Raw genomic sequence first — 17802 nt, 5'->3', positions numbered from 1 at the left:
CCAATAAAAACCACCGTGACGGATGGAGAGAGACTGACAAGGAACGGGTTTTTTTTCCTGCTTTTTAAACAAGAAGACCTGCATTTTCACTTTGTGCTGGGCTTCACAAATTATGTAGTTGACCCTACCGTCCATTTATATGACCTTCTGACTCCTATCCCCTAGCCTGGAGGCCCTTGGGGACATCCCTAGGCCTCCACAGAATTAGAAGACACCACGCGGTCTGTGACGATCACTGGCCCTTCCCTCACCCCTGCCCCCAGACCTTCTTTTTGGAACCCCTGTAGTTGGTCACTTACTGCTGTCTTGTGGACCAGGCCCAGTTTCCAGGGCTGGGGATGTGACGATCAACAGGATGCTGAGCAGTGACAAAAACAGGCAGGGCCGATGGTGGCACAGACAGGTGGAGGGAGCCTCGTCCAGCGGAGCCTCGGGGAGGCAGGGAAGGAATGGTCCGCACAGGCGCACTGCCTCCCGAGGTGGGGCGTGGCCTCTGGGAGATGGCAGGAGCCCCTCATCTGCAGGGTGGTGACCCAGGGCTTACCTCGCAGGGCTGTCGGGAGACCCAGGGGCTACTGTGTCTAGCACCCCCGCGTCGCACTGAAGGGACAGGGTAAGGCTCAGGTAAAGGCTGGGGCCCAGGACGGTCTGCAGACAGCCCCTTCCTGAATGACCACAAAACCAACAGAGAAAAGCATGGCAGAGGGGCAGAACTGCCACTTCCTGCGTCCCTGCCTCGTGCCAGGTGTGTGGCCTGGTGGCTCTCCTGGCACACAGTCGCCCCTGCTGGGCTAGACATTTGTTCCCAGGGTTTCTACTCCTGCCCGACATGTCACAGACGTCATCTTTCTTTCTGTGATTCAGAAAGTCCAGTCGGTACCAGGTGGCAGTGGCAGCTTTTCCGACAGGACTAGTCACAGGCAGAGCAGAAGACACAGTGACTATGAGCTCAGACTGCAGCCAGCCTGGGTTTGATCCTGGGCCCCTCCAGCTGTGGAGTCTAGGGCAGATCTGACCTGCCCGGGCCTCGGTGTCCCCTAGGTCATGTGGGATTATCAAGAGCCTCATCCTCGTGGGGTTGCTCTGAGGATCAAATGAAATGACATCGGTGAAGGGTATGGCTCACAGCAAGTGCTCAATAAATGTCAGCCACTGCTATTGTCACGAAACCCGAAAACATCAAATCAAAACCCTGAGCGTCGCGTGGTGCTTCCCAGGATCGCGTGAATCCGTTCCCTCCTTTCCAGCATCTGCCCCGACTCTGCTCCAAGACTACACTCTCCCCCCATTGTCATGGCGCATCAGTCCATAAATATTTAAACAACATGTCATCAGATTATTATAACATATGATCTATAGCACTGATGTGCTGCAGTTCTGCACATTTGGGCTTCGTTTTCAGAATATCGAGACATAAAATATTTATGTATTTAGCCAACCACGAGATCTCACATTCTGTCTCAAAATGCTGGGTGGCGGCAAGATGCGGAACTGAGACGCAACGTGTGAAGGAGATGCCTTGTTCTCACGTCGGTTCCTGGGGCATCTGGATTGTTTCTGGTTCATTCCAGGGCCTGTGAACGGTGGCTGGCTGGATTTGCCACAGGAAGCGGGGGGCCAGGACCAAAAGACCCCATCAAAATGCAGTGAGAGTTCAAACCACAAGGCACTGGATCATTTTCATTCGGCATCTCTATGGGTCTGTGCATAGTAGGTGCTCAGTAAACGACCACAGGGAAATGAATTCACCTGTAGCCCACACCACAACCCAGTGGGCTGGCACCCAGCGGGGATTTGGTAACATTTGCTCTTCTGTTTCATTCTGTCCCCAGTGCCCAGCACCAGTCCAGGCACAGAGTGGGACCCGGCAAATGTTGCCAATGAACAGCAATGGAAAGAATAACGCATGACCAGATAAATCACTTAATTAGCTAATAAATTAATGAGGGATAATGACTCCCTGTCTGCTGGTCCGGATTACACAGTGTGAGACCTTCCTCCTGAGAAATAAAGGCTCTCCAGTAACCCGTAGTGGATAGGCAAAGGGTTTTTTTCTGGGTAATTAAATATCTCGATTGCTAACATTAGCACATCACAGTGACCATATGTCCTAGAATTTTCAGCACTGTGCAATTTCAAAGATGCCGCCCCGTAAGCCATTCAAGCATCCATGAACTTCTTACATACTAGCGACCAAAGAGCATCTTCCACACTGCCTCTCTTGTCCCCAAATGTCACTAAAATGCTTGTACAGACCACTGCCCTTTTGAGAGTTTGGAAACTGTGCTCATCATGTGCCTAAGCTCTAGATGGGTGATATCTGAAGGCCTGGGATGTCACAAAAGCATGTGCAAACCAAAGTTGTTAGCTTGAAGTACAAGTATTTTCTGTGCATTAGTTCCCAGATGCTGTGCTGTCACCATTAAGAGTGGGCAGCCCTCACCCTTGTCCCCAGCCTCTCCACAGAGAAAAATCCAGTCTTCATTTCCTCTTGGGTTAGCTGAGGAGGCTGGCATTTAAAACAAACACAAAAGGCCACCAAAATTCCTGGGGGAGATGAACGAAGGAAATGCATACACACTGAGTCAGGCACACCAAGTCTGCACTCGAGATGCTAGTGTAACTAAATCCGGCTGGACTCGGCCGGACCCGCCAAACGTACGGGTGGGCTCCCTCTCCCCCAGCTCCCTGTATGTTGCCATGTGGTCCCCGGTGGTCCCGCAATCTGGGCACCCACCCTGGTGGCCTGCCAAGGCCACACCAGCTAGGGAATCACTTCCTCTTTCAACTCCCAACCCCCCGTTTTCTGGGCTGGGTGAACTGTGGGCTCTGCTCATTTGCTGCACAGCAGTGTCTGTGCCCAGAGGTGGCTTGGGAAGGTTAAACACCTCCCTTTCCCTAAGCGAACCCCAAAAGATATGTGCTCTGAGAAAAAGAAGTATGCCTGATAAAAAATGTAGCTTTAAGACATGCACCCACTCAGTCCAACCCAAAGCTGCTCCCATACGGGCATCAAGAATGGCCCCTGCAGAGAAGGAGCAAAGAAAAAGACCCCAATAACTCTGGGAGGTACAAGCCCTCTATAAGTGTAGGTTTCTCCCTTGGAATAATTTGAGCCTTTCTCTAAGAAACCTTTTCTGAACAGAGAAGGGTCAGTTGGACACAACTCAGCCCTTGTCTGTCCACTGGGAGAAGCAAAGTTTGCTAACAGGTTTAGCAACTCCACACAGACACTGTTCAAGGATCCTGCCACTTGCCCACTTGAAACTTTCCATTCATTCAGTAAATATCCATTGAGCACCGACTACGTGCCAGGCCTAGTGCTGGGCACGGGGGATACAGTGGTGGTTCGCAGGTCAAGTCTTACCCTCATGGAGCTTACGTTCCAGTCTGGGAGGGAAACAACAAACACAGGAAATCAGGAAGGGGTAGGGGTCCCGAAGAAAAATAAGGCCAGGTCAGGGAAAGAGGAGTAAAGGAGTGAGGGACTCATTTTGACAGGATGGGGATAACAGGGTCACTTTGGAGAAGTGACTTTTGTGGTGTCCTCAATGAAGGCTAGGAGCAAGTCAGGGGAACACTGGGGCGGGGGGGGGGGGAGGGGGAGGATTTCAGGAAGAGGGGACAGAGGGCAGTATCTGCTTGACCCGTCTGAGGAAAGGTTTAAGGAGGCCACATGGCTGGAGCGTAGCAAGCAAAAGAAACACTGCTGAGCAGCGAGGCTGCAGAGGGAGCAGAGCCCCACTGCCCTTCCAATAAAGTGCGCCCCCCCCCCCCGCCCCCCGCTAAGGTCCCGCAGGCCGCAGCAGTGTCTTTTCCCACCATTTGCTCCTTGCCACGTGCTGTTCCTTCCAGCTGCCTAGGAGGCCCTCTCCCAGGCCCTGGACCTGGCCACCAACTCACAGCCCACATGACAGGCACTTCCAGATGGCAGCCTCTGCCCTCTGACTCTGCAGACCAGACCCCGATGCGGCCGGCTTCCATCCAGCACACATGCTGATAGTAATCAACTAACCACATATATCCTGGATTCTCAGTGTCTGTTTCTTCGTCCACACAGTGGGCATAATGACATCTACATCAGAGAACTACTGGGAGGACCAAATGAGTTAATCCTCGTAAAGGATGGGGCGCCTGGGTGGCTCAGTCAGTTAAGCGTCCGACTTCGGCTCAGGTCACAGTCTCGTGGTCCGTGGGTTCGAGCCCCACGTTGGGCTCTGTGCTGACAGCTCAGAGCCTGGAGCCTGCTTCAGATTCTGTGTCTCCCTCTCTCTCTCTCTACCCCTCCCATGTTCATGCTCTTTCTTGCTCTGCCTCTCAAAAATAAAATAAACGTTTAAAAATAAATCCACGTAAAGGGTTAGAATGGAATGACGCATACAGTAGGTGCCAGGTCTATGGAAGGGGTCAAGAGCTGGGGAAGTGGCAGAGGTCTCTGATTTCACACTGCTGGGGGTCTGCCCACAGCCCACGACCCCATCCCACAGCCCACCCACACACTCACCCTGTGGTCTACCTGCCCTTCACCCCAGCCCTCTGAGACCTCCAGGCAAACCTCACGTTTCCCTCAAGGCTGGCTCGGATGTCCTCCCTCCTGGAAAGGGTTCCTGCTTCCCCAGAGAACGAGCCCCGGAAAGATGCCTACTGCAGATGTTCACCAGCACCCAGAGGAGCTCGTGACACAACCCCTGTCCCTACCAGGTTGTTAGAGGCTGTGGGGTGGGGCCCTGAGAGGGTCTCTGGGACCCAGCTCCCAGAATAAGGCCTGACCCAGACATTGGGATGTATTACTCGAATCGATGAGTGAACGGACGGCCGCATACCAGCCGGCACAGGCGGGTCTGGTTAACCAGAGTCCACTCCACCCGCACGACCGTGAACGGGTCTGTGTTTCTGCATCGGACTCCTCGCCCACAGCCCAGGCTCAAGCACCATGACCAGAGCCTTGGCCTGAGAAGCAGGACAGCATCCATGACCTTGGAAACTGGTCACAGTCTCTCGGGGCCTCAGTCTCCCCATCTGTAAAATGAGAGGCTTTCATGCTTTTATTTTTAAGCATCGGAACCTTGTGAACATTTTTTGCACGTAAAATAAAGTTGACCGTTCTGAAGTGACCAATTCAGTGGCGTTTAGCACATTCACAGTGTTATGCAACCACCACCTCTCTCTGGTTCGGAAACACTGTCATCACGCAAAAGGAAACCCTGTACCCATTAAGTGGTAGTTCCCCATGCTCCCCTCCCTCAGCCTCTGGTAACCACCAATCTGCTTTCTGTCCCCACATGGACTTATAGATCATGGATGTTTCATATGAGAATCTTTTCTTTCTTTTTTTTTTTTTAACGTTTATTTATTTTTGAGACAGAGAGAGACAGAGCACGAACAGGGGAGGGTCAGAGAGAGGGAGACAGAGAATCTGAAGCAGGCTCCAGGCTCTGAGCTGTCAGCACAGAGCCCGATGCGGGGCTTGAACTCACGGACCGTGAGATCATGACCTGAGCCGAAGTCGGACGCTTAACCGACTGAGCCACCCAGGCGCCCCGAGAATCTTTTCTTAAAATGACTCCTGTGCAAAGCCTCCTTATGTAAAACGGGTAACGGGGTTAGTGCTGTGGGAAGACAGGTCTGCCCTGCGCGACAACCCCCCCTCCCCCCCAGCTAGAGTCCCTCTCCCTTGGTGACCCTTCAGGGAAGGCTCTGATCCCAGACCCCTTTCTTTTCACAATTCTGGTTCTAACGTTGGATTTCTTTTTTTTTTAACTGTTTTTGGAAGTTTATTCATTTTTGAGAGACAGAGGCAGAGCGTAAGCAGAGGAGGGGCAGAGAGAGAGAGGGGGACACAGAATCCGAAGCGGGCTCCAGGCTCTGAGCTGTCAGCACAGAGCCCGACGAGGGGCTCGAACTCAGGAACCTCGAGATCCTGACCTGAGCTGAGGTCAGACGCTTAACGGATGGAGTCACCCAGGCGTCCCTCTTTTTTTTTTTTAATGTTTATTTATTCATTTTTTGAGAGGGAAGAGGGGCAGAGAGAGCTGAAAACAGAGAATCCCAAGCAGGCTCAGCACTGTCAGCGCAGAGCCCCACGCAGGGCTCGAAATCACAAACCGCGAGACGGTGACCTGAACCGAAATCAAGAGGGGGTCGTTTAACCGACTGAGCCACCCAGGCGCCCTAAAGTTGGATTTCTAAGGCAAGTCCCCCCCTCACCCTCCTCCCTGCCAAACAGTGTCCAAGAATCAAGGGCCTCAAGCCTGGTGCTACTGGCCCATTTTCCCGATGAGGGAGTAGAGGTGCAATATTCCAAGGCGGCTCCGGAGCCCGCTGAGGCTCTCCCCTCACCACACACAGCACGGCAGGGTCTCAGGTGTGAAGAGCGTTTGCGGCCCATCGAAGCTGCCTCAGGAGGGGCGGCCACTTCCGTGGGACAAGGACCCCCCCCCTTAGGGACAAGCCAGCCCGACAGAACCCCAAATGGCTTAGGAGGGAGCGCCAAACACGCACGGCCTCTCCCCGCCCCCACCCGGGGCCCGGGCCTCGCTGTGCAGACCCTCCGCGAGGGCTCCCTGCCCCCAGGCCCGGGGCTGTGACAGCCGCTTCTGTCAGCACAGACCTCTGATGGGGCCCGACGCTGTGTAAATAATTAACAAAACATCTGCCTTGCTTAATAACACACTGTGGCTGACGCAGCTCTCGGGGCCTCCCGAGACCCTCCGACTCCAAGAGGACGCGTCAAAACCTTATAAGGCTCCCTTTCCGAGCCTCGTGGGGGGGGGGGGGGGGGCGGAGGGCAGCACAAGACACTGACTTCTACACGTTTTCCCGGGCCGCCCAGAGCACCCGGACTTAAAGCCCGCCTCGGTCCAAACCGCGCGTCTCTTCCCGGTCTATTTTGAGGGTCATGATCACGGGGAAGTGCTTCAGCGGCCCCTGACACCGCTTTCAGCCTCATTTAGGGCCTCAGTAGGCAGGGGCGCTGAAAATGCTCCGGACAGAGAAACAACCTTCCTGGCCCAGTGACCCCGGCCCAGTGACCCTAGGAAACAACTAGTTTCCTCACCTCCCATAAAATCTCGGGGTAGCACTTCCGGGGTGCCACCCATGTGCTGAGGGGTTTATATCCATTGTTTCCTATAGTTCTTCCCTCAAATGTCATGAGGTCCTGATATTGTCTCTGTTCCCCAGTGGGGGAAACTGAGGCTCCGGGAGGTGAATGGCTTGCTCTGGGACTCCCACCTCGCTCCATTTGGTGCCAAAGCTCAGGTCCTTAATGTGATCGTGGGTTAGTGCCTTCCCCTCCTTGGGCCCCAGTCTTCATTCTGTAAAATGGGCGTGTGGTTCTTCTCTGGACTGCTCTGGACTCACCAGAGCTGAAGGTCATTTGCAAGGCAACGGGTACCCCTTTGCACATCTCTTCCTGACAACTCCCAGTTTCAAAGACTTTGGGGACAAGAAGGAACAAGGCAGGGCAGCCCTCGGGGAGAGGGGTGGTAGACAAATTCCAAGTCTGCCACTCACCTGCAGTGACAAGGGCTCTGAGGGGCCAACCCCATATCCTCAACTACAACTTGGGGGCTTTGGGGAGCTCTCCTCTAAGGCTCCAGCTCCGTTTGTCAAGGTCAAGCACTGCCCCACCCCCAGCCTAATTTTGAAGTGTGGGGCTTCAACAACTCGAGGAAATGCAGAACCGCAGGCTCTCAATGGCAGCTTCCCTCCCCCTTCCCCTGCAGAAATTCCTTCACACTCTATGGAATTCCTACATAAAGCCCCTTTTTCTCTTCTATGAGGTCACCATCACACAGATGTCTAAGAGAAAGAAAGATCGGCTCCATGCGGATCAAGGCGGCTGGAACTGAATGCATTTCAGATCCCAACTGCACCACCTTTCAATTCGGCTGGCCCCTCGCTCGTCCGTCCCCCAGAATCCAGCCAAAGCAACCAGTTGGGTTTGGGGTGCGGTGATCCTGCTGGTGGATGCCAAGAGGCCCAGCCAGAAGACCGGGCCTTTGCCACCAGACCACCCGAGCAGTCGTCTGTGGAAAAATCCAGAATTGGAGACAACACAGCAGAGGCTGTATGTGTGGGTCTGTTTCCACACAAGCAAGTCCGTTGGAAGGACAGATGTCAAACTGCTAGATCACACTCCACGTTCAAGTTCCCAAATTGAACGTCACAGGAAATTACACCACCAACTGATTTGCCCCAATGTCCGCTCCTGTCTGGAAGCTGAGTCTGAGAAGGCTGTTGGTTTAATTCAGTCTGGGCCAAACGAAGAGACTGCGAGTATGTCACCCAACTCAGACAAGAATGGGTGAAGCCACTGACCTGATTTTTTTCTTTTTAAAATAAAAATATTTTCGGGGCACATGGCTGGCTCAGTCGGTAGAACGTCTGACTCTTGATCTCGGGGTCGTGAGTTCAAGCTCCACAATGGGCATACAGCTTAACTTAAAAAAATACAAGTCTAAAAAAAAAATAAACATAAAACATAAAACCTTTTCTCCAAAGGCCATCTTGCCACTACCCAAAAGTCAGACATTAGAAGATGGTCACATACCAAAAAGCCACCGAAGATCTTTGGCCAATCCTGGTCATCATCTACCACCCACTCATTTAGAAGCCATTTCACAGACCCCCCGGGAGGTGCTCAGACCACCCCAGATGACGCCCCACACACATGCCAGGAGCAGCCTTGCTCCCCAAAGCTCCACATTCTGGTCATCAGCATTCTGGCAACCATCCGAAGTGATGGCCAAAAGAAAGGCCCGTGGTATGTGCACACCGCTTCCTAAGAATGACATCAGCAAAACTAAATAAATAAATAAATAAAGATAAAAATGTAGGAACAAGGACTATTTTTACCTCCCCAAATCGCAGGCCAGACGGGAGAGAAATCCATCAATGCCAGAAATGTGGCTGAGCCTTCGCACAAGATCTATTATTTCACACCTTAAATTAACGCATCTCAAAGCAATTTGCAAATGTTCATCAATGTGCAGAACACGCTCAGAAGGGAGAGGAATGCCTTTTCCTTCCCAACATCAAAGGACACTTGCAGGGGCCCCACACACCCCAAGCGGCACAGGTCCGCACGCACAACATTCCTTTCAAGAACAGCATAGTATAAACCGTGATAAAAAGGAAAACGAACAAGGAAGAGAGACAGGCACGGGGCTAAAATGGCAAGTGACAAGCAGCCTACATGGAAATGATCCTGGTGTCAGGTATTCAGCATTGGGAGTCGGGGCCCTGGGGGTAACGCGCCATCACTGGGGGTCCAGCACTGGGCTCTGCCTGAGGGCAGTGCCCCAGCTTGCTCCCTCCCCACACAGGCCCAGAGATGCCAACCCATGTTTAATCTCGGATGACTCACCAGGGTCCTCCACTCCCCACCCGTTAACTCCCTTGCTTGGTCTGACCCGAGAAGAGGAAGGGAATATTCTTCTCTTTTCGACAATTGTTTTGACACTTCCCTTCTGAAACCAATCTTTGGCACTTCATGAGCAAAGAAAAAAATGTGAACTGTAGACCTTTCTCTCTGACAGTCCTGGCCCTGGGCGTGGGTCATCCACAGCAGAAGGGCAAGAGTGGACAAGGAAGGAGGGCAGCACCTTCAGGAAGCCCTGTCCCGGAAGGCTGGAGCCGGCCGACAAACCCAGCCCTGAAGGAACCTGGAAGACAGTGACCATTACTTTCCAGGTCCAGTGGGAAGACTGCTGGCTCTGCCCAGACCAGCCTGAATTCAACTCCAGGGTCAACCGCGTGGCAGTCCACGATCCTCGGCACATTATTTAATCTGTGTCCCCAGTTTCCTGTAAAATGGGCATCAAGATAGTTCCCATCTAAGGGTGCCTGGGTGGCTCCGTCGATTGTGGGTCCAACTCTTGATTTCAGCTTAGGTCATGATCCCAGGGTCGTGGGATTGAGCCTTGTGTTGTCAGGCTGCATGCTGAGCGTGGAGCCCGCCTAAGATTCTCTATGTCTCTCCCTCTTCCCCTCCCCTGCACAAATGTGTGTTCTCTCTCTCTCTCTCTCTCTCTCTCTCTCTCAAAAAAAAAAGTTTTAAGCATTCAGATAGTTCCCATCTCATAGTGTTGCTGAGTGGATTGAGGGAAATAAGCCTAAAGCTTTCAGTATCGTGCCTGGCACACAGGAGACCCTCAATAAATGGTGGCCCCTAATTGCAGCGCTACCTACAGAAAATTATGCACGTCATTTCATCTCTTTGAGCCTCAGTTACCTCATCTGTAAAATGGAGATAATAACCCCCTACATCCTCGTGAAGGTTAAATGAATAGATGTGTGAAAACACCGAGCACCCTGTGCGGCACCTTCAGAGGACAGGCCTGAAGTCGGGCAGGTGACAGGATCCTGCCTCCACCTCCTTTCAGCAGTCCCAGGACACAGCCTCGACCTCTCTGTGGCACAACTGTGATCAGGGCACCGTAGGGGCTCCATGAGCATGGCTTCCTTTCCCCCTCCCCTGCCCCCTCCTTGCTCGGAGCCACGGGAAACGCCACCGGGCAAAACCAGGAGCTTTGATTCTTCAAACCCTCTTGAAACCCCAAGCCCAGACCAACCTGGGCCACCACTTCAGTCTGAGACTTTGTTTTGTGAGGACAGAAACTACTTTTTAGTCATTTCCGAAGTAGACTGGGACGGCAGTGGCTGACAAACCACAGGGACCATTTTAAATCCTGGGCCTTTTCTTCTGGGAAGTTAGGCAAGAACCTTCCCAAATGTTTGCCCGTGGGGCTCTCTGCCAGGGAGTGACTCATCTGCAGCTCCCCACAGGCATATTTTATTTGGGGGTGGGGGATGGAGGCAGGGCCTGGCCTTGAGGGGAGAAGGAGAGGCAGCATTTCCAGCAAACCCAGAAGGTGTTTTCTTCGTTTTTTGGGTCTTTTTTTTAGGACAAAAAAGAAAAAGAATGTGGGTCTTTTTGTTTCCTTCCAGGTTTTGTTTGCTAAAAGAGACGTCCAAAGTTCACTCTGTAAGCTGCTGCTTGGGGAACGGGCGCTTCCAGCCGGCTCTACATCCCTTTCAATGAAATTCTTCTTCCATTAACACTACGGATTTTTAAATGTGCCTCCAAGATTTGCCTGCGCACGACATTTTCCCCTCAGAGAGGCAAGCTGAGTTCTGAAAACGCAGGGGAACTAGGGCGCTCCGGAGTTTCTAAAGTTGGCCTTGAAGCAATTGAGACCTTCAACTGCAGAGATGTTCAACATTTCTAAAGCCCCCGCAAAAAACCGTCCCTCAAAGCTGCAGGACAGACCTTGGAAACCAGCATCCCAAGCGTGCTGTGCTGTTTCTTACTGTCTTGGGGACTCACGCTTGGAGCCCAGGCTCAACAAATGGATCAACTGGACGAGTATTCATCTACTTAGCAGAGTAAGCAGAGACAGAGAGACCCCCAGGGTCAGGCCCCCCAGGCACAGGGGAAAGGTTAAAATCTGCCAAGGCCGGAGAGGGGCGAGAACAAAGCCAGGAGACCCAGAAAGAGTATTTAGGAAGAAGTGAACACAAGTCCTCCGACACCAGGCCAAGTGGCTCTGCCAGACCCACCATAGCGCCAGCCCAGCCTGGGCACCCGGGGGACCCCATGCAGGGTCCCGCCAGCGGGCCCCACCAACGCCTGGCTCTGAGGCTTCCCTCTCTGCCAGGCCCAGCCTGGCTCCACCGGTCTGACCGCTGGCCCTCATTCACCACACAAGGCCCAGCACCCACCAGGTGCCCACCCCTGGCCTACTTCTCCCCATGGGCTCCCTGGCATCGGGGCCAGGGGCTGACGCATCATGCAAAACGCCGTGTGGGTGCCAAGGGGGGCCCTCGGCCTCCATAATAAACACACTCCCACACTCCCGGACACAAAATACACATCCACACGCACGTCTGTACACTTTAGTCCTCAAAGGCTCACAAATGCACACAGAAACCACTTGTGAACGCTCACACACGTGCGCGCACGTACTCCCCGAACCCACACAACTCCTTCACAAAAATGGGATCCCACGTGAAGCGCTTGGCACACTCCTTGGCAAACAGTAAACAATAAACGTCCAAAAGGGAGCCACGCGCGCGTCCCCCGCACTCCTTCACCGCAAACCCCACCACCCAGACCCTCCGCCGTGCACGCGCACACTCGGGCGCACACCCCGAGGGGCAGACGGACACACGCCGCCCACGCACGCTCGGACGCACGGCCGCCGACACACTCGGGCTCTCGCGTACCCTCGCGTCCCGGCCTCCCGCGTACACCCCCGCCCGCTGTCCCCCGCCGAGTCGCGGCCGCGCGCGCGAGCACGCGCACCCCCCTCGGCCCGGCTGCGGGTGACTGCCCCGCCGCCCGGCCCCCGCCCCTTCCCCGGCCCGATCCCGCCGGGCCCCGGCCCCAGGCCACTCACCGGCGCGCGGGCGGCTCGGCTGCCGGCGGGAAGAGCGGCGCGCGGCCCGGCGGGCGGCCGGCCGGAGCGGAGGGTCCCACACGAGTCGGCGGCGCCGCGGCCGCACGCCCGTCCGCTCGGTTCCGCCGCCGCCTGCGCGGGCCCGCGCGCGCTCCCGCCCCTCCCCACCGCGGGGCCGCGCCGCCCCCTGCGCTCGTGCGCGCTGCCGCCACGCTGGCCCGGGGGGCGCCCCGCGGCTACCGCCCGGCGCCGGGACCGCTCCGCGCCCCCGAGCCGCTTTGACCGCTGGTGATCCGCTCGGCCGAGCCGCACCCCGCGCCCTACTTCAAAGATGGGGAAACTGAGGCCCAAACTCTCACAGCGAGTCAGGCCCAGCAGACTCCCCTCCACCCCTCCTCGGGTTCTAGACGTTTAGGATTAGGGTCCGCGATCAGAGGACTCGTGGACCCCTCCCATCTATTCTTGTGTACGCATCACCTAACGTTGCTCCCTTCACGGCCCTGGGCATACTGGCCAGTCAACCAGCGCTTATTGTGCGCCTACTGAATGTGGGCACTGAGGTAGGCTCCAAGGATATCTTGATGTGGCGAAGGTGCTGCTCCCTGCCCTCAAAGTGCCAACATCTCCTCATCTGGAGCTCCCCACTTCCTGCGGACCCCAGGACTAGTAAGAGTCAATGTGCAGAGCTTTCTGGGAGAAGGCTCTACTAATGAATGCTTAGGAGACAGAGTCTCCATGGGGCCCCAAAGGTTGCTGCTCAGTTCCCTGCTTCACTTCCTAAGGGAACCCGTCTCCCCCACCCCACCCCCCATCCCCAGAGGGGACGCTTCTAGCCTACACGGTTCCTGTTTCCACACTGGCTGCTTCTCCTCCACATGCAAAACTGTGCTATGTTCCCGAGGAGGACTGGAACCAGGGACTGACACTGACTGCCTGTCTACTGTCCAGCTTGGTCACAACACCGTGCTGGGCACAGAGAGGATACCCCAGTATTGCACCTGGCTGTGATCTGTAACAATAATGATACCAACCGAGTACCCACTGTGTGCCAGTCTTAACGACCGCACAGCCATTCTGTGAAGGAGGCATGAGGCTGCTTTCGTGCCCATTTTACAGAAGGGATACATGAGGTTTAGAATAGAAGCTGAAAGAAACAAATTCTCTTGCTTAAAGTCACCCAGATGGTAAGCGGTTGAACAGGTAGCTGGGCCACAGATTGTCTAATTCCATTGCCTGCTAATCTAGGCAATCCTACCGCGTGAACAACATAGCCCTGGGCTGCTGGTATAAGAGAGGACAGATGGGGAGGCAGCTGGCCCAGAGGACCCAGCTCAGTCCCAGCCCTTCCACAAACCAGCAGGAGCAGAGTGGATCATTCGGCACATTTGTTAGCCGTTTAGTTGGGGACTCATTTACAACCTCGCTTCGCATGATATACGTGACAATAAATATCAGGTAGATCGAAGAGGTAACTATAAGCAATAACATTGCAAAAAGTAATAGAAATAAATAGAAGTTCTGAGACAACGTGTTGCAGGGTTACTAGCAGATCAGTGGTATTGACCACATCCACTCGGCAAACAGTAATTGCTTCATTCAATCACCCGACGCCTATCTCTGTGCACCTGATACCGGTCAGGTACTATTCTAGGCCCTGGGATATGCTTGGGAACAAAATATAGCCCTGACTCTCCTGGGGCTTCAATCTGGGGGTGGGGCGTGGGGAGAAGAAATTGCTAATATGCATGATGTGGTTAATAAGTTTCATGGAGAAAATAAAATAGGAAAGGGCTAGGAGAGCACAGGGGTGCTTTTTCATAGAAGGTGCTGGAAGAAGGCCTGATGAAGTGATACTTGAGCAGAGGGGGGGTGATGAGAGGTCTTCTGTATGTAGGACAGGCCCGAGGTTCCAAGAACAGTCCTGGTAAGCTACAGAACAACCTGAAATTTCCCTTGGAAGGAACCTTTGAGAGCAGTGTCAGACCGCCAGGAAGAGAAGCCCTGGTGTAGGATTTTGCAGTTTGTAAAGCCCTACCCCAGCCTCATGGAGCCCCTTTAACAGCTACTCCTAATATCCTCATTTTCTAGTCAGGAAACTGAGGCTCAGAGAGGTCAAGCAGCATGCCCCAGGTCACACAGCACACAGCCAGCTGCAATCAGCAGAGATGCTTCACACCTCCTGCGAGCTGACGCCAATGCAGAGTGTTAGGGGGATAAAGAGGCTTGTGCACCTCCCCGCCCCCTTCCTGCCCTCTTGGACTATAATTCAGAAGCTGGCAGGGTGGAGCATTCACTGTTTTCCCGGCCTTTCTCCTCCTCACCCATTTCCTTCCCTCCGGCATGGTCCCAGCCCCAGGTGATACGCTGAGGGCAAAAAAAGCAGGTCAAATTCAGCCCAGAGACCCTCCAGATTCCCTGCACTCCCCCCACTACGTTGGCCAGGGTAGGGGGTAGAGGGAAATGGGTGCAACCTGAGCCCCATTCGACTTTTGTTTTTAACTCAAAGGATTTTTCAGCGAGTCCCCAAATGAGTCACCGTGAAGAGGTGCTTCGCAAAATGACTCCCAGAATTAGAATCAGCATCTCCCTGCGCATGCCGCCTGATGCCTCCTCCCACGGTGGCATTTGTGAATCTAGTCTGGGAGAAAGCCTCTCTCTGTTCACCCCCGAGAGTTTCAGGATTAAGCCCATGTCGTTTCATTATTTCTCTGCATTAGGGGAAGAGAAGCTACCATTGCTGGCACCTTCTGGATCCACACCCAGCTCTGCATGAGGCATTTCATTCTCCCAGCGCGCCTCGAGATGGGGGCCGGGCTTTCTGTTTTACAAATGAAGACACTGAGGCTCAGGGTGATAGAGTGGTTTGAACACAGCCAGGATTTGAACCCGGGTTTGCTGCTGTTGTCAGTATTTGGGGAGGCAGCAGTGGGGGACGAGAGAAGGCCTGAGAGACTAGAATCAGAACCAGGCCCTTTGGACACAAGGTCGTCTTGCCGGCTTCCCAACGATGGGAATTTTTGGTGGGGGGACAATCTCGGTTTTCCCAGGAAGTCTCAACTCTGCTTATTGTCTGGACGAGATTACTGTTAACAGCATCCCTTTTCAGTCCAAGAATGTCTCGGTTCGGGTGATCAACGTTACGGTCACTTGGTTGTGTGCAAACGTCACTGCATTGGGGGTTTCAGTTTTTACATTATATGCGGTGCAAAATGGGGGCCCCTTGTCTGCGGGGCCTTGTCCACATCCTGATGACTGCACTTCCAACCGAGAGTTTATGGAACTTTCTAAGAGTAGCAAACCCAGCTGGCTGGGGAAGGAGTCAGGGCTGTGTGTCAGGACTCTGTCCCACCCCAGCTCTGCCATTTACTCCCTGTGTGACCCTGGGCCAGTTTCCCAGCTGGCAAAGTGAGGGGCGGATCTCCAAAAGCCCTGTCAACTTTGACCTTCTAGGGTTTCCCATTGCCCGGTGCATGCTGGGAAACCAACTAACAATTTTGGTAAGGACCAGGAATGCAGGGAGCCTCCTTCCCTTCCAGGCCATCATACGGTTCACTTTTTTTTAAACAACATACCTCATTTTTAGCTATTTTAAGTTTTAAAATAGTGTTCTAATTTATTTTTTGAATAGCTAATACCCACAGCTCGAAATTCAAAAGGTGCCGGAAAGATACACGGTGAAAAGTTTCCTTTCCTTTCGCCTCCAGCTACCTCCTTCTTTTCCCTGGAAGTAACCAGTATTGCCAAACACACTCTGTTCCCAGGCAGTGTGTTTTGTGTGGTTGTGTGTGTGTGTGTGTGTGTGTGTGTGTTTTCTCATTTTTCGTACAAATGATAGTGTCTGGTCCACACTGCTATATACCTTGTGTTTTCTTCACTTCCTTGGAGACTGCTTGCTATCACTTCGCAAAGAGCTACTTCCTTGTTTATGACTGTGTAGTACTCCAAAATATTTGCATTTCATCCCCATTAAATTGGCATTTGCTCTGTGTACTGTTCTAAGCACTGTGGGAGATAACAGAAGTTTTGGTCATGGCTCCAGCTCCCAGGGACTTACAGTCTGGTTGGGAGACAAGAAAAACAGAAAATACTGGCGGGACGAAGAAGCGCAGGTTCTCTAATGATCCCCAAGTTCATTTGTGAGGTTTGGCTTTGGCGCTGATTTGTTCCCAACTCCAGGTATGGGTAGGGCTGTTGGAAGAGCCCCGACGTGGGTGCTTTAAGACTTGAAAACTCAGGAGTGCAGATTCAGGCATTCTGCGTCTTCATTCTGGGCCTCGGTGTGCTCATCTGTACAACGGGGGCAGTCACCCTCTCTGCAGGACGGTGGTAGTCACACACAGGTGAGATCGTGTTCCTGAAAAGGCTTGATGAAGAGTGAAATCCCCCCGGGCCGGAGGGGCGGGGAGCCTGATGCAGCTGTAAGGAACGGAATATTAAGTGAGGCTAGCGTGCCTCTTCCTGGCCAGAGAGAAGCATCTGATTAAGCTTTTTGTGCTTTTCTGATCCTGTGATAGGAGCTGTTAAACAGTTATCTCCTTCCATCTTTGGCAGTGACATTCGCCAATTCTGGGTGTGCTACAGGCCAGTCCCGGAAGACCCCACACCCAGAAGAGGCCCTGGAATGTGGAAACGACATAAGCCAACAATCTTAAATTAAGGCATGGAGGGCTGTTGGGGATCACATCCCTACTCAGTTACAGATGGAACTGGTTCAAAGCCACCCCAGCAAGAGGCAGAGTTGCACCCAGTGATGTTGCCACACCCCTGCACCTCCCTGCAGTTCCCTCCACCACCTTCCGCTACTTGCCGTTTCAAGGAACAAATTCAAATGCTACTGACTGAGTGACGAGGGGCAACAATCCAGCACCATTAATACTAGTGTGTCCTTTAAAAAAAAAAAATTTAATGTTTATTTTTTTATTTAAATTTTTTTAACGTTTTATTTTTGAGACAGAGAGAGACAGAGCATGAACGGGGGAGGGGCAGAGAGAGAGGGAGACACAGAATCCGAAGCAGGCTCCAGGCTCTGAGCCATCAGCCCAGAGCCCGACGCGGGGCTCGAACTCACGGAGCGTGAGATCGTGACCTGAGCTGAAGTCGGACGCTTAACCGACTGAGCCACCCAGGTGCCCCAATGTTTATTTATTTTTGAGAGAGTGGGGAGGGGCAGAGAGAGAGGGAGACACAGAATCCGAAGCAGGCTCCAGGCTCTGAGCTGTCAGCACCGAGCCCGACGTGGGGCTCCAACTCATGAACCGTGAGATCGTGAGGTCATGACCTGAGCCAAAGTCAGATGGTTAATCAACCGAGCCACCCAGGCTACTAGTGTCCCCTTTGATTCTCCAAAGTGACTTAGATCAACAACCAATTATATGGCCCCCTTGTTATTCAGCTCAAA

General features: G+C 53.4%; 1 protein-coding gene across 1 annotated transcript in view; it reads right to left on the bottom strand.

Moving 5' to 3' along the window:
* The window catches only part of NEK6 (NIMA related kinase 6), an 85848-nt gene extending 73296 nt beyond the window's left edge, over positions 1–12552 (bottom strand). The window contains exon 1 of the mRNA XM_060608711.3: positions 12405–12552. The gene's annotated coding sequence lies outside the window, so the exon portion shown is untranslated. The remainder of the gene's footprint in view (positions 1–12404) is intronic.
* Positions 12553–17802: the final 5250 nt, after the last annotated feature.

This window comes from Panthera onca, chromosome D4 (assembly GCF_046562875.1).
Source record: "Panthera onca isolate mPanOnc1 chromosome D4, mPanOnc1 haplotype 2, whole genome shotgun sequence".
NCBI classification, from domain to species: Eukaryota; Metazoa; Chordata; class Mammalia; order Carnivora; family Felidae; genus Panthera; species Panthera onca.
The sequence above is the reverse complement of the archived record's forward strand: the minus strand, read 5'-3'. Positions and strand labels throughout refer to the sequence as shown.